The sequence below is a fragment of the Balaenoptera acutorostrata genome, chromosome X (genome assembly GCF_949987535.1).
Source record: "Balaenoptera acutorostrata chromosome X, mBalAcu1.1, whole genome shotgun sequence".
Lineage (NCBI taxonomy): Eukaryota > Metazoa > Chordata > Mammalia > Artiodactyla > Balaenopteridae > Balaenoptera > Balaenoptera acutorostrata.
Window position 1 is genome coordinate 101,344,213 of NC_080085.1, and position 15,306 is coordinate 101,359,518.

The following is a 15,306-nucleotide window of genomic DNA, read 5'->3' on the forward strand; positions in this document are numbered from 1 at the left end:
CCTAGAACTTTCACCACAATATTTTGCAGTTGAAGTGAATTCTATCATGTTATGGTGAATGGACTTTAAAATCAACAACTGGGTGTTGACAGATTTCACTGTGATCAAAGATTAGCCTTAGAGTTCAGAAAGCTAGAAAACATATACATTCCAGATGACCAAGAAAGGGAAAGACAAGGAAGCTGTTTCTGGGTAGCATGATCATTGAGGAAGTTAATTTTTTTAAATTTTTGGCTGCATTGGGTCTTCGTTGCTGTGAGCGGGGGCTACCCTTTGTTGCGGTGTATGGGCGTCTCATTGCCGTGGCTTCTCTTGTTGCGGAGCACAGGCTCTAGGCACGCAGGCTTCAGTAGTTGTGGCACACGGCCTCAGTAGTTGTGGCTCGCGGGCTCTAGAGTGCAGGATCAGTAGTTGTGGCACACGGGCTTAGTTGCTCTACGGCATGTGGGATCTTCCCGGACCAGGGCTCAAACCCGTGTCCCCTGCATTGGCAGGCGGATTCTTAACCACTGCGCCACCAGGGAAACGCGAGGAAGTTAATTTAATAGCACTTGGGACAGACCCATCTAAGTGTTGTGAAGTGACAAGTGTGGCTAAAGAAAAGTAAGGCTGGGGAAACTCAACATTGCTGGCCTGTCACTGATACTGTCTTCTTACCGGAGGCAATTGCCTGTGCCCCAGTTTTCCCTGGAAATGCATGATAATACATACACATATACCCTTTCTTCCAGTTAGCTCAAGGTGCTTGAGTGTTCCTTACTACCCCGCATATTCCCTGACTGGCCACAGGCAGCTAGTGCTATGCTTGTTTCACAGATGGTGAAACTGAGACTCGGGAAAGTTGAAGAGGCTTCACATAGTGAGTCAGCAATGAAAACAGGTGGAAAAACACGTCCTCTGACTCCTGACGCTCTATTCCTTCTGTTCGGGATTGTGTTGCCTTTTGATGGTTCATGCAGTTTTTGTGATTGATGAAATAAAGTGCTTCCATTAAGGAGATGAAATGTAATCCAGTATCTGCTAATGGTGGTTAGTGATGAGGACAGGAGAACACTCTGCCTCCTGATGTGGGCTGTCCTGATCCTTTTTACAGGTGACTGCAATGTGAGTCGCCTCCTTATTCTGAGATTTCAATGTTAGCATAAAACGCTTCACTTTGTTTTATATTATTTATAAAGGACTGGAGGATCTATTATCTCACTTTCATACTTATTAGGTAGGTAGAGCAGATTAGGTGGGTAGAGCAGATGGTATTATGCATATTATATCCCAGACAGATTATAACAATGGCCGCCACTTACTGAGCACCTTGCTGGAGCCAGACCCTCTTATGCATTTATCTCACTTAATCATCATCGCAACCCTCTGAAGTATGTGGAATTAGTTCCACTTTTATAGATAGGAACCTGGGGCTCAGAGAAGCTAAGTGATGTGTTCAAGGTCACACAGACTTGAAGTCAGTCAGATTCCTAAGACCCTGATGCTCCCATTGCACTCCATTTCCTTTCAAACGATTGACTTGCCCTATGTCAGTATTAGAAATGGTCTCCTGAGCCTAGCACAGTACTCCTATTGATTTATTGTTCTCTCCCATAAAGGGCGAGAACTCAGCTAACCAGTTGCTTCATTTAACAATTAACTGATTAGAGTTGCTAGACCAGTTAAAAAACAAATTTCAATAATAAGAATATAGCAGTTATCACATACCTAGTGCTTACAATTTGCCAGGCTATGATCTAAAATTTGAATGCACATTAAATCATTTAAGCATCACAACAATGTACAAAATAGTTATCATTATGTGATGTAGTTACTATTATCATCTCTGGATGAGAAAACAGGCACAAGAGCTTAAGCAGTTTGTCCAAAGACAACCTAGAAAATTGTGGAGACAGGATTTGAACCCAGTCTGGCTCCAGAACTCTAAACTACTCAGCAGTACTGCCTCTCAATAGAAAATTCAGTTCAGCAAGTATTAGCTTCGTTCCTGTATGCTAGGCTGGTAGAAAATATAGTTCCTACACTTAACAGCTTATGTATTCAACAGAAAACAAGATATAGATACTCACAGTTAATGCTCTGACACCTAGCATATGGAGTGTAAGTGTTGTATGGAGACGTGAGTTAGTATGGATCGAGATGAATAATAGAACGTAAGTGGTCTGGGACGGTTAATTTGCCTTTCTAAGTAATGCACTTTCCTATGGACGAGTGACTTGGCCTCTGGGGAGAAGCTGGTTCCATGTGTTCTAAAATAAGCAGGTTACTTGGCTAATGTTCAAACTTTAAATAGGTATGTGGGTTGTAGCTATTTGACCTGAACCAACTTTAAATTCCCTTGTGTTCTTGCATGATTTCAGTGGAGCTGGAATGAAAAAATTCACTTTTCTCTAAATGTTGTGAAGTTCGAATTTGTTAATTCTTGGCAAAATACTGTGAGGCTGACAGGAAGGGGATTCGTAAGTATTGTATCATTGCTGTGTCAGGGTGCTCTCTCTCTCTAGCAGGAAGTGTTATGACTTGCTCTCTAAAGTTGCAATTGTAAGAAGAATGTTGGGTTTCCAGATTGGCGTTCTGGGCGTGGGAGGTTCCTTCTGTTTAGTGCTGCGAGAAAGAAACAACAGGTTTGCTCTCATCCCAGAAGGGTAACGATTTTAATATTATTTCGTTAGGCTCTAACTTTTATATTATGGAATATTTCAGCAGAAATTTACTTTAAACATCTTGAAATCCTTATTATGTGTTTGGGTAGTTACACATTTGGAGACGCTTTCTAAATCTTATGTATTCAAGTAGAAGCAAATTTGTTTTAAGAGAAAATTTTGAAGCTTAGAATCTGACTTGTTCTCTCTCTCTATATTGTCTTTATTTGGGGAATATTTTAGGGACTTTGTACTTTTTAAAAATTGGTTTTGTAATCCTAATTATATAGCTGTATCTATCAAGTCAGATGCCAAAGGTTTAAATGACAGAAACTCTTACTTTATATCTGGGGGATGGGGCGAAGGGGAATGGAATTTCAAATACTTTTGATCCCTGTTAAATGGTTTTTCAAAATTCTGTGAAATAGAAGTTGAGGGTAGCTGTTATGACAGAATATGGCAAACCGATTGATATTCTACTCTTACAAAATAACTTATGACAAACAGTTGTCCTGGTGTTTATTCATACTTTCCAAAATACATGAAAATCATTGGTGATGAGATTTTGGTGGTGTTACTGTAATATGGTAGTGATAGTGATTTGTGATGCTCACAAACTCACCAGAGTTTTCTATCACATAGTGATCATATGTTTTATTTCTCCTATTTCAATATAGCTGATTATATAAATCTCGACTCCGAATCAAGGGTAACCTCTCAAATTAGTTGTACTTAACTACACCTGTATGAGGTAAAAAGTGAAGTATGAAACAAAAGAGTCTAGTTTTCTCAATTAACAAGTACCATATTTGAGAACATATAAGCAGGGTATGTTACACTGCAGGAGGCCATTTTAGTGACTAATAGATAAACTTCCAGCTTAGCTCAAAGTCTAAGCTGAAATTTTATCTCTGGTGATTTCTGAGTTGTACATCATAATATTTTGTCTTGAGTTAACTGGTCTGATCTTGCCTTGTGAGAGATATGTACCTGAAGGTTGCCCTTGGCTTCCGTGTTATTTTTCACAGGAAAGGAGAATGGAAATACTCCTCAGGTGTGAAGGTTAATTAATTTCATTAGCAGCAGATGTTTTTTTCATAAATTATTCAGATATTTTTGGAAAGTGTCAGAGTTTACTTAGGAAATAAAGGGATTGGACCTTTTAAAAGAAGAATGTGCTATTTCAATCCAAGGAGTTAATACTTCTTAGCTTTGTAAAGATGGGGAAGCAGAGGTATAACTTTGTTGTGTCTTTGGGTTTGATATAGTATTCTTCATAACAGGAAAGGGGGCTTTTAGAATATGGTTAAGATGTATATTAAATATCTACAAAACTCTTGTCTAGCAAGAATTTAAAGAATGTCTTCAATCTGACTTAATTGATGTGAATGTGTCTATGGGAAAAATTATTAACTTATTTTACAATAGCCATTGCTTAAAGATCTTATCTTTATTAAGACAAAAAGAGGAAAGTAAACTTTTACTTAAAATGGAAGTATTTGATATTCCTCCAGGAAATGACACAGGATTGGACGCCCTTTGGGGTTTAAGTGACTCATAGATATTGGTACTTGAAAAAAAGATCAATTAGAATCTAGCTTATGCTAGATCCTAGAACAGAATAGAGGTGTTTCCAGGAAATGAACTCATTTAATAGCTAAGTAGGGTGAAATCACTCATGGGATGTCTGGGGTTTGCTTTACAATAATTCAGGAGGTGGCGGGGAGAGAGAGGGGTGGGGGAGAGGGGGAAGGGGGGTCGAGAAGGGAGGGAGGAAGGAAGCAGGGGAAAAGAAGAAAGAGGACAGGAAGAGAGAATCAGTGGGGAAATCCTGATAAATCTGATAAATGTAGAATCTGGATGATGGGATTATGGGTGTTTGCTGTACCATTTTCTCTTTTGTATACATTGAAAATTTTCATAATAAAAAGTTTAAGTACAGCTTTAGTTTGCAGCAATTTACATTTATTTCTAAATGATACATTTATCTATAAATTGCAGGTTTGTCAAAACATGATGTGTGCGTGATGTATATTATTGTGAAGGTGAAATGTGCTGCTTGATTGCCAAAATTGTTGCCAAGTAAAAACTGTTTCTTAAAGAAAAAAAAACTTTGTTTGACTTTCAGCTAAATTCAAAGAACAGGTTGCAAACATCTTGAAGAGTTTTGTAGTATCTTGAAGTATTAAAGAGCAGTAGATAGTTAAAGCATGCTAACAGGCCAAGTGCCTTGTGAAGAATGTGGGAACATTATTATGTCTTGACTATTTTGTTCCCAGCTTTCTCTATAGCGTATGCATGTTGAAAACCACGCGTGACAACTACTTAGCCTGCAGTATGTTTAAGTCTGTTCACTTTCCCTACTTACGAACATCAGTTCATTCAACAAACATTTAGTAGGGGCTTATTGTGAGCCAAGATACAAAGTCAGATAAGGTACCAGCCCTGCTTTCAAGGAGCTCACAGCCTAGCGGAGGAGATAGAGAAGTAGATGGTCGGACACGCTGGGGGGTAGGGAGCTACCGGAATTGGGGAAGGGGCGTCACTGGTCAGCAGCCAGAACCCTATGCTGCATCTCCTTTAAAACAACACAGACAGAACATCTGAGGTGGTTTAATTGGTTGTAGGTATTAGGGAAGTACGAAGAGGGCTAAGATAGCTTAGTTTAACTCTGTGCGCATTACTTGGCAAATAACAGCCGCCTCTGCTCCCTTGCCCTTCTTAATAAACCTTCACCCTCTCTCATGCATCCATGGGCATTGTTGGAGCAGCATACACGCAGGAGATAGCAATCCCTTCTTCACATTAAATATAGTGAGCTAATGTTTAAGTCTCCTTAATGTTTTTGGGTACATCCAAAGCAAAATTGCACTTATAGGCAGGCAGCTACTTGGGGTTGGATAAAAGGGAGAGTTAGCCTTCAGTCACTGATAGAACCTTCCAGAGTTCATTGCTCAGTTGATTTGGAATTTGAAACGTATTTTGTCATGTAAATAGTAAGTAAGGTTTTTTAGGTCATGTCACAGATGTCCCTGAAATGGTATGCCATGTTACCAAAATGATATGTTTTTGTGTTCCTATTATTTTAATCTAAATGAATTGTAGAAGCATAGTTGCTAAATGTATCCAGATGTGTGTTCCATCAGCCAGCTGCTTTATTCTCTAGTCCCGAATCCTGTACAGCCTAACAGCATATATAACAATGCCTCATGGAAAAATACTGTCTGTTCTATTGGGGGTTATCTATCAATGTCCTCTGTGTAGTTTTACCAATTTGCAGCTGAAATGTCAAGTAGAATTACCAGAGGATCTAGGCCTGAAAAACAACCTCGTTAAGTAAAGTGTGTTCTACGTGTTGAATGTTGCTTTCATCACAGAAGTCTGCTCTCCACGTTGACTATAACGAACAATTTTTAATAATGCTGAGGTGCTGGAATAATAAACAGTAAAATCCTTTACCACTTCTTCTGTCTGCTTTTACCTTTCCTAAACTTTCAGGACTAGAAACCTGTGACACAGGTGAGACCAGTTAGAGTTTGACTCACTTGTGCCTTTCAGAGCAACAGATCATTAAATTGAGAAAGAGGCATATAACCTCTTAAACTATTACAGTTGCTCCTTTACCAAGATTCCATTAAAGTTTTCTAAAAGTAAGCAAACAAAACTCCAAGCCGCTTGCCCCTGGAGAAAAATCAGCTGTAAGGTAAAAAACTAATCACTAAAAAAACTAGGAGTACCACAGTGATGGCTTATGTATGAAAAAAGAAATCCTAAACTCAAAATCAAATCGTCACATTGATACTTGAGTGTTTGCTTACATTTGTACTAAGTTATTAGCACTGATACAAGGGGAATGGTTGTTTACAGTAGTTAGCATGTAAGAGGCTGAAATTAAGGGATATTAAATACAGGGAAGCAGAAACATGTCATATATAGGAATGAATGTGCCACAAGAGAAGGTCAGCATTCATGTCCTTCTTTTTAAAAAGTATGGCCTGTTTTATTGTCAGTACTCACTTAACACCAGTATTTTGAAGAAAGAACTTTTAGAACTCTATAATATATAGTATCTACTGAACCCGTTGCCAATATTCTATATATTTTACACAGTTACAGTTTTGGTGATTTCAGTTCAAGGATTAAGTGAATCCCTCCTTTAAGTAATAAGAACGAATTAGCTGAAAGGAACTGCATTTTCTGGCAACCGTCCATATTTCTCAATATGCTGGTCACATTTGTTAGGAGGTTTTTTGTTTTTGTTTTGTTTTGTCTCGTTTTTTGGCTGCGCCATGCAGCGTGCGGGATCTTAGTTCCCGGACCAGGGATCGAACCGGTGCCCCCTGCAGTGGAAGCACAGAGTCCTAACCACTGCACTGCCAGGGAAGTCCTGGTTAGGAGTTTTTAAATTATCTTCCATAGGGTATAAAAGGCATGGGCCTTCTTTCCACAAAGCAGTGTGTAGCCTCTTTGTTTTTATTTTTACGGTAAGAGTAATTAATTACCTTCTCTCTCACATACTCTTTATTTTTTTTAATTTTACATTTGCTGCACAGCTCTTTGTCTTGGGCAAAGTCACTCAACTACCCTAGGCTCTCGTTTCTTCCCTAATATAATTTCAGTAATCATTGAATATTGGGCATGTTGCAGATTATCACCACCCTCAAAACATTGCAGTCAACTGGAATATTTTTTGAGCCATACCTCTGTACCCAGCATCCAGCAATGGATTATCGTTGTGGGAGTATCCGAGAGGAAGACGAAGTTTAGACTCTGTTCTTGAGAAACAAACAATCTTGAAATAAGACTTGCAGAGCAAGTAATTAGACAAGTATTTGTGTGCTGTTGGTGAAAGAATGGTTGTCTTTGGTTGGGGAAGATTATTCTCTTGGACCAAGTTTGAGGATCTGTGTGGAGGAGGCAGATGAACTGAATCTAGTAGGGATGATGGATGTCCCAGCCAGGCTGTACTCACATCCACTTATATAACTATAGGAGGAAGTCTATAATTAAATTGCTAAATTTTGTGGCAAGATTCTAAATCCTGTGGGAGTTGAAGAGAAAGATCAGCAGGGGTGTGGAGTCACTGGGCAATGTGGTTTGGGAGAGGATGAGGCTTCTGCTGAAACTTGAAGGACGAGTAGGATTTGGATAAGAAGATAAGAGGAATAAAGCGGACGGCGTTATAAGTGTGAAAGGTAGATACAAAGAGAGGGAGTTCTTACTAGCAGGGAGGGAAGGAGGTAGTGGGGGCAGGGTAAAAGATGCTGATGTAGGAGTTAATAGGACGGGTATCGTTCAGGAGGATGGTTGTGATCAAAAAGCTAATTCTGAGTGTTGTTGAAAGGTTAAACTGGTTAGATGTGACTAGGAGGAACACTAGAGGACCAGGAATACCAGGCAAAGTTTAGACCAGCTGTTTAGACATAAGAAATTATAGCTTCCTGAAATGGGACTGACATGATCAAAATGGTTGTGGGTACTAGATGTGGACCTTTTTTGATTCAAGATATTTACTGAGAATGCATTGTGTCTCTGCGTAAAGTGCTGTGGTGAATACGGAGATGAGTAAGCTGTGTTTCTACTTTAATAAGTTTATAGTCTGTGGGGAGATAAATTCATTCCCTAAGCCGTGGTTGAGGAAGCTATGCAGTACAGCATAACGATTGAGAATGCTGACTTTGGTGTCAGGTGGAGCTGGGTTTGAGACCTGGCTCTACCCCTCTCTAGCCGTGTGACTTTGGGCAAGTTACTCAACTTCTCTAATCCTGTTTGCTTTTCTGTAAAATGGAAATAACAATATTACGTGGTTCATAGAGTTTTGCTGAGAAATAACTTCCATAATGTATATAAAGCATTTAGCACAGTCCATGTAAACAATTGGTCCTCCAAGAATGTTAGCTGCTATAGTATAAACTTACAATGATATGTTATTATATTAATTAGTTATATTACCTACTCTGTAGGCACAGTGAGAGGGGCTGGGAATATGAAGATGAATGGGAAACGGTCCCTTCCATCCCATCAAAGAGCTTATGTATAGTAGTATTAAATGCTATCCTTGTGGTGACTATATTTTCCCATTCAAAAATTAGTACATATGGTCTGACAGTAAGATATTTAAAATTGGAGCTGTCTGAAAGGATCCAGCACTGGCTGTAACAGAAGAAAGCATGCAGTTCTGTGAGAGTCCTGGGAACAGAGAATTTTTCTCTCAGGTGGGGACACTCCAAAGAGACTTTCTCAAAGATGCTTTTGAAAAGTACATAGGAGACAGGTGAAGAGCATTCCACTGGAGAGAAGCACAGAGGAGAAGGAACAGAGGTGGGAAAATACATGGCCTGTTTGGGGAATAGGGTGTGAAAAGAGTGTGATTCCAGGGTGTGCAGTGTGTGTAATGGGAAGAAACATTGGAAAGATAGACAGGCATCAATACAGAAAAGTGTAGGGCTTAGGATGTTGTGCTTAAAAGTTGGGACTTGCTTTCGTAGGAAATATACCTTTGATCTGCTCTTCAGGAGGTTAGCAACGTAGAGATTACATTGGAGGGAGACAGGACCATAGATAGATCAGCTAAAAGGCCTTTGGAAAAGGCCAGACATGAGGTGATAAAGGGGTATGATAGAAGAATCCAGAGAGCTTAGTGATTTATTTCAATCTCCCTTTGTTTCTTGTGGCCAAACTTCTCAAATTTGTAAACCTGGAGACTGAGGAAAGTAGGGAAGTTGAAAAGGATACCTGATTTGACAGGAGAGATATTTGAAAAGGGGAGAAATAATGTGGCGATAAGTTCAAATGTAGACACTTAGACTCTCCTGACTGGAATTTTCCTCACTGACCTTCCCTCTCCCTTGGCCAGAGGGTCAAGTCCAGATTTTGAGTGTGGCCCTTCTAAATTAGACCCTGACCTTCTGCTCCAATTGTGTCTCTCTCAAACCCTAGGCACAGTGCTCCAACCACACTGTCTTTCTACAGCTCTAGAATATCATCTTACTCTAGAATATCATCTTCTCTCTGCCTGGAATGCCTTTACCAGTGATATCTGTCTGAGGAAGCCCTACTTATGTTTTAAGATAAAGTTCAAAAGTCACCTTCTCTGGAAAACTTTTCCTGAAGCCCACCACTGTCACCCCACCACTCAGTGAATAGCATGATGGCATTAATATTATGTCTTTGTTTTTCCATCTTTCTCCCCGCTGGACAGTAAGGTCTTTGAGGGGAGACTTTGGGTCCTAAATCTCTATATCTGCAGCACCCAACAGTGCCTGGTACATATTAAGCCTTCAATTAAGGCTTGAATATAAATGAATAAGTGGGTGAATATGATAGGCATTCAAGTTGAAATCTTCTCAAGTCATTTGGAAACGCGGCACTAGAGCTTGAGTAATCATAGTGAGAGTGGGTGAGCTTTAGCTCAGCGTGTTGCACGCCCATCTGACCTGGAGACTAGTGCTGTTGACTTACCTACTAGTGACGAGGCAGGGTGGCAGTTTCTGTTGGTACAGGTAGGTATGTGAAGTGTGGCTGCTCCAAAGCGCTGCCTGTTTTGGACAGAGGAAGGTGACAAATACACAAATACAAATAATGTATTCTTCCATGTTTTGTCCACCCTCTCTTCTTCATGATTCGAGCTTACCAGCTTAAGTGTGTGTGGCCAAATCTCTGATTTTAAGTCATCAGCCTCACTTTACCAATTCTGTTTACCTGGCATACAAGTGGCTGGATAATGTCTATGGTGAATATGCCCTGCTTTTATCTTTTAGTTCCTCTCAACTTCAAGAAAAAAATATAAAATTCGTAATCAACTCTTGATTATCCATGGTTAAGTTTCCCATTGTGTGCCCTGCTTCCTGACCAGCGTGGTTCTGAATGACACAGATTAGTAAATAGATTATTTAGTCAGCAGCATTCCTAAAGTGAATCGCCTTAGGGGATGAAAACAGGCACCCCCCCTCCCCTTTCCTCATCTCCATCAAATACCTTTTAGAATTTGAGTAATAGTTTCAGGTAGGTAGTTGTAGGTACACCTTTCTCAGCAAAGATTTGTGTTGAGGGTTTAAGTATAGTTAAAGGAGCCAGTGGAGTGGTTTCATAATTGCTGTATTGTTAGTCAAACTCTGTAATTAGGGATGACTTCATAGGCATAAGATTCCTCTATGGGTGACGCCCTGAATTCAGACCCAGTTGTACACCATATCCTTTTATGACAAAACAAACAAACAAGGTTTTGTTTGCTTTTCTTTCATTCCCTTATTTGAAAATCTGTTTTCCTGTGTCTCAGATGTTTAGGGAGAGGGTTTGCTTTTCTCCTGATGCTTTCCCTTTATAGCGAAGGCAGGCATAGGAGCTAGGGAGGAAACAGAATTTGGGACAGATCAAAGTGCTCTGCAGATGAGAGAATTCAGAAAAATGCAGAGACCCTGGAAGCTTTTACTTTTGATTGGTATTTCATTTGGCTAAATTTAAATGGAGGGAAAATATATTTCTTTTCTTTCTTTCTTTCTTTTCTTTTTTTTTTTTTTTTTTTTAATATCGGCGCCTGCTCTCTCCATGTAAATAAAGTTCACTTTTGTGGGAAGACAGACTGGGGGAAAGGACACGTTTCAACATATTTCAAAAGTCAGACTTTCTTTTTACCTACCAATCACATACTGTGAAATTGAGGTTAAACTTTTATTCAGCAATAATATTTACTTTTTACCTCTTCACCTTTTATTTTGCATTGCTTATAAAAAAATGTGCAAAGTAGGAGGAATGTGACAATATTGACAAGCTGTTAGCTGTTTTTTTAAGTGGTCCTGATAAAAAGTAAAAATTGTATTTAAAAAAAAAATCTCCTGGCCGTTCTTCAAGTTGTGTTTAGAAACTGGTCTTAGGCAGGAGCCAAACTGAGTCATGGGTAAAAAATGGCTGACAGATTTTTGTTAGTCCCATCCTTCTTAAATTACTTCGACTTAAGGCTTATAATTTTTATATATGAAGGAGATCTATTATACTCTGTAGTCAATAATTATAGGGCAAATGACATAACTTTTCGTACATTCCATTTAAAAGGTTCTTAGTAGAACTTATGCCTTATATTTATATAGCCTCTCACAATTACTTAGGCATTGATTTGTTCACCATTTTCTTTCATTAAGGATTTGAAGTTGCTGTATAATACTTTATAGTTTACAGAGTGCCTTCACATGCCATCTTTAATCTTCACGAGGACCCTAGGGAAGTAGTTATTATCGCTATTTTCAAAAGAGGAAACTGAGACTTAGCAGGATTAAATAAACTCGCTCATAGACACACTGCTAGGAAGTAGCAGAGCCGGGGAACTAATTGATGTCTTCTGATTCCACATCTCAGTCTTCCTGTCATAACATACTGCATTTTGGGTGGGGAACAGCAGTTTGCCGCAAGTGTTCAGGATTGAATCAACGTGTCTTTAGGGCAATAATGATGTCAGATCATCTATTTTGCTTCCTAAACCCCAGTCTGGGATGTTTTACTTGCTTTGAGAGAAAAAATTCAATGAATGCCCGATGAAGAGGGATAGAGCTTTCAGTAATTTTAATTTGCAAGTTTTCTAAAAATCTGATGTTCCTGGGAGTCTTCCCTAAAGTATTTAAATGTGATATTTTCTCCCAAGATAGTATTTAATTGCTTGATTTCCTTAAAGATTCCATCAAGTACCTTTGAGTAGTCTTAAGGACAAAGTTTTTTTATTCATAGTGGGAAAAAAAAGTCTGCATTAAATAGCTAATTTAAATATTGTGATTTTTGTCAACTGAAGTGTATATTGTGAGCCTTTTAAACTTTACATTGGATTTCTTAGTTTTAGCTCAGGTGCTTCAGGGTAGCATTTATTTATTTACTTTCAAATAATTGTAAATAAATGAAATTGAATTTATTCAAGTGAGAGACTCCTAAATTAAACTATTTTGTTATCCTGGATCAAACAAATGTTGTTTTGGGAATATATGTGTGTTGCAATTCTTTTTACTCTTACTCAGTTGTGCCTCTTCATGTCTCCTGTAGATGAAAAATCTGAGTTATAGGTGTAAAAGGGGACACTTTAAGCTTTCATTATGATAATTAGACGGGAAAAAGAAATTAGAAAACTTGAAAGTATATTTTGGGGACTTCCCTAGTGGTCCAGTGGTTAAGACTCCACGCTCCCAATGCAGGGGGCCCAGGTTTGATCCCTGGTCGGGGAACTAGAGCCCGCATGCCGCAACTAAAACCCAGTGCAGATATATAAACAAAGAAAGAAAGAACAGAAAGTATATTTTGGGTTTTTTAAATGCTGCATTGTGTTAATATTTTTTTAAGTAAACAAGTGCCTCGAAATCATTTCTGTGAGATCTGTGTATTTCCTAATTTTGCACGAAGAACAAAAGTACTACTTTCTTGGCCTGCCTGAGATGGAATTAATAATCCTTAAGGCCTCCAGAGTCTTTCTCCTTCTCTACCTTTTATCACAACCACTAATTCACTTTATGTCAAAGTATAATTATCTACATTTTTTTGTCTTCCCCAGATTGTAGATTCCTTGAGGGCAGGAACTAGGCATATAACAGACGCCTGGGTAAATTGTGTGAGGGTAGAGGTGTGTGTTGGGGGAGGTGTATAAAAAGAGGGAAGAGATTTCTACCCTGTTCAGCCCCGCTGCTTGCAAAGGGGAGAAGTGGGAGGGAAGGATTGAGTCAGAACCCACTGTTCAGCAGGGATAAAGGGTGCGGGGGGGCGGGGGTTATGTCCAGAACCATCTTTGTCTAATTTTCTCTTTTATAGAAGTGATATAGTAGTATGAGAATAAAATCGTTTTTTAAAAAAAAAAAAAAGACTAACTACTTTAGATTATTATTGACTCACGAATTGCCCAAACTGGAAAGGACCTTTAGAAGTAAAGGAGGGGGCTTCCCTGGTGGCGCAGTGGTTAAGAATTTGCCTGCTAATGCAGGAGACACGGGTTCGAGCCCTGGTCTGGGAAGATCCCACGTGCCGCGGAGCAACTACGCCCGTGCGCCACAGCTACTGAGCCTGCGCTCTAGAGCCTTCGAGCCGCAGCTACTGAAGCCCGCGAGCCTAGAGCCCATGTTCCGCAATACGAGAAGCCACTGCAATGAGAAGCCCATACACCGCAACGAAGAGTGGCCCCCGATTGCCGACAACGAGAGGAAGTCTGCGCACAGCAACGAAAACCCAGCGCACCCAAAAATAAATAAATAGATTTATTTAAAAAAAAAAAAAAGAAGTAAAGGAGAGGCCACATGTTTTGGATTTTCTGAGACAGTCTCACTTTCAAACTTTCTGTGCCATTGTTCTGTGTGGTATTATTACGGGAGATGGGCAATAATTTCGTATTGAAAACATCATTACTTAAAATATACATGAAGAAAATTGGAGTAAATCCTATATAGTATTTTTGTAATGAGAGGTGTTGAACACCATGTTAATAAAATATAGAATATTTTTTTTTGGCCGTGCCGCGGGGCATGTGGGATCTTAGTTCCCCAACCAGGGATCAAACCTGCAGCTCCTGCCGTGGAAGCGCAGAGTCTTAACCACTGGACCGCCAGGGAAGTCCCTAGAATACTTTTTAAAAGTACTGTCATCACGTTGCAGCTTAACTTATGCAAAATCACTTTTTACTCTTAATCTTTAAAATGTCTGCCTTCGTATCCAACTGAAGGTCTTTACCTTATAAATCCCGAGACTGCTCTGAAAGGTGTTTTTATTCAACTTTCTACTGAGAAGTTGTCCCTCTTTAGTGACATTTTAACACCATAGGTAAGAAAAGTTTATGAACAGGCAAGTTCTGTTTTATGTTTTTAAAAAGTCTGTTTTTATTTAAGTTTTTAAAAATATGAGTCATTATAAATGTGTGTTACATTATGGTGGAAACTTAGCTAATAGTACCATATGGTCATTTTAAAATTTCCCGGGGATTTGAGAAACCTGAGTTTGAATTCCAGGTCCATGGTCTCTCTGAGCCTAGGTTATCTCTAATAAGAAAAAAGGGAGTAAGAATATTTACCTCAAAAGGCTGTTATGAGGGTTCAGGGAATTAGTAGGAATATGAATTTGTCTAATGTAGGGCTTGAAACAAGTTGTTGAATGGATGAATTTATGAAAATACTATTTTATTGAGTGCCTTACTACCTGCCTGGGACTGTGATAAGTTCTAGAAGTGACTACTGTGGGTGTGCAGAAGACAGATGTGGCCCAGCTCTCTCTTGAGCGTCTCTGTACTAAGTATTAGTCATCATGGCAAAAAAGATGAGTTGGCGAGTAATTTTTTAACTTTTAATAAAGATGTCTAAAAGGGGGAATTCCTTGGTGGTCCAGTGGTTAGGGCTCCATGCTTCCACTGCAGGGGGCACGGGTTCAATTCCTGGTCTGGAAACTAAGATCCCGCATGCCGCGGTGCGGCCATAAATAAAGAAGTAAATAAATAAATCCCACAAATACATATGAAAGGCTATTCAAAAATTATTTTTGAAATGTCTAAAAGGGGTAAATATAAGATCTCTAATTTGCATTTCACATAGTTTGTGAAATTTTACACAGACTACTTTTTTGAAAAGGCGACACATTCAGAACAGTGAAGCTATTCTGTATGATACTATAATGGTGTCAAAATGCGTAATATGTATTACAATGGCAAGAGTGAGCC

At 39.1% G+C, this 15,306-nt stretch overlaps 1 protein-coding gene across 3 annotated transcripts in view; it reads left to right on the forward strand.

Annotated features, from left to right (window-relative positions):
• PLS3 (plastin 3) overlaps positions 1–15,306 on the forward strand; it is a 91,973-nt gene that overhangs the window by 27,752 nt on the left and 48,915 nt on the right. Inside the window, exon 1 of one of the 3 annotated variants that reach the window (XM_057537938.1) lies at positions 2,553–2,645. The exons of the other annotated variants lie outside the window; for them this stretch is intronic. The gene's annotated coding sequence lies outside the window, so the exon portion shown is untranslated. Of the gene's footprint in view, positions 1–2,552; positions 2,646–15,306 lie in introns of those variants that run through there. 3 annotated transcript variants of the gene reach the window in all.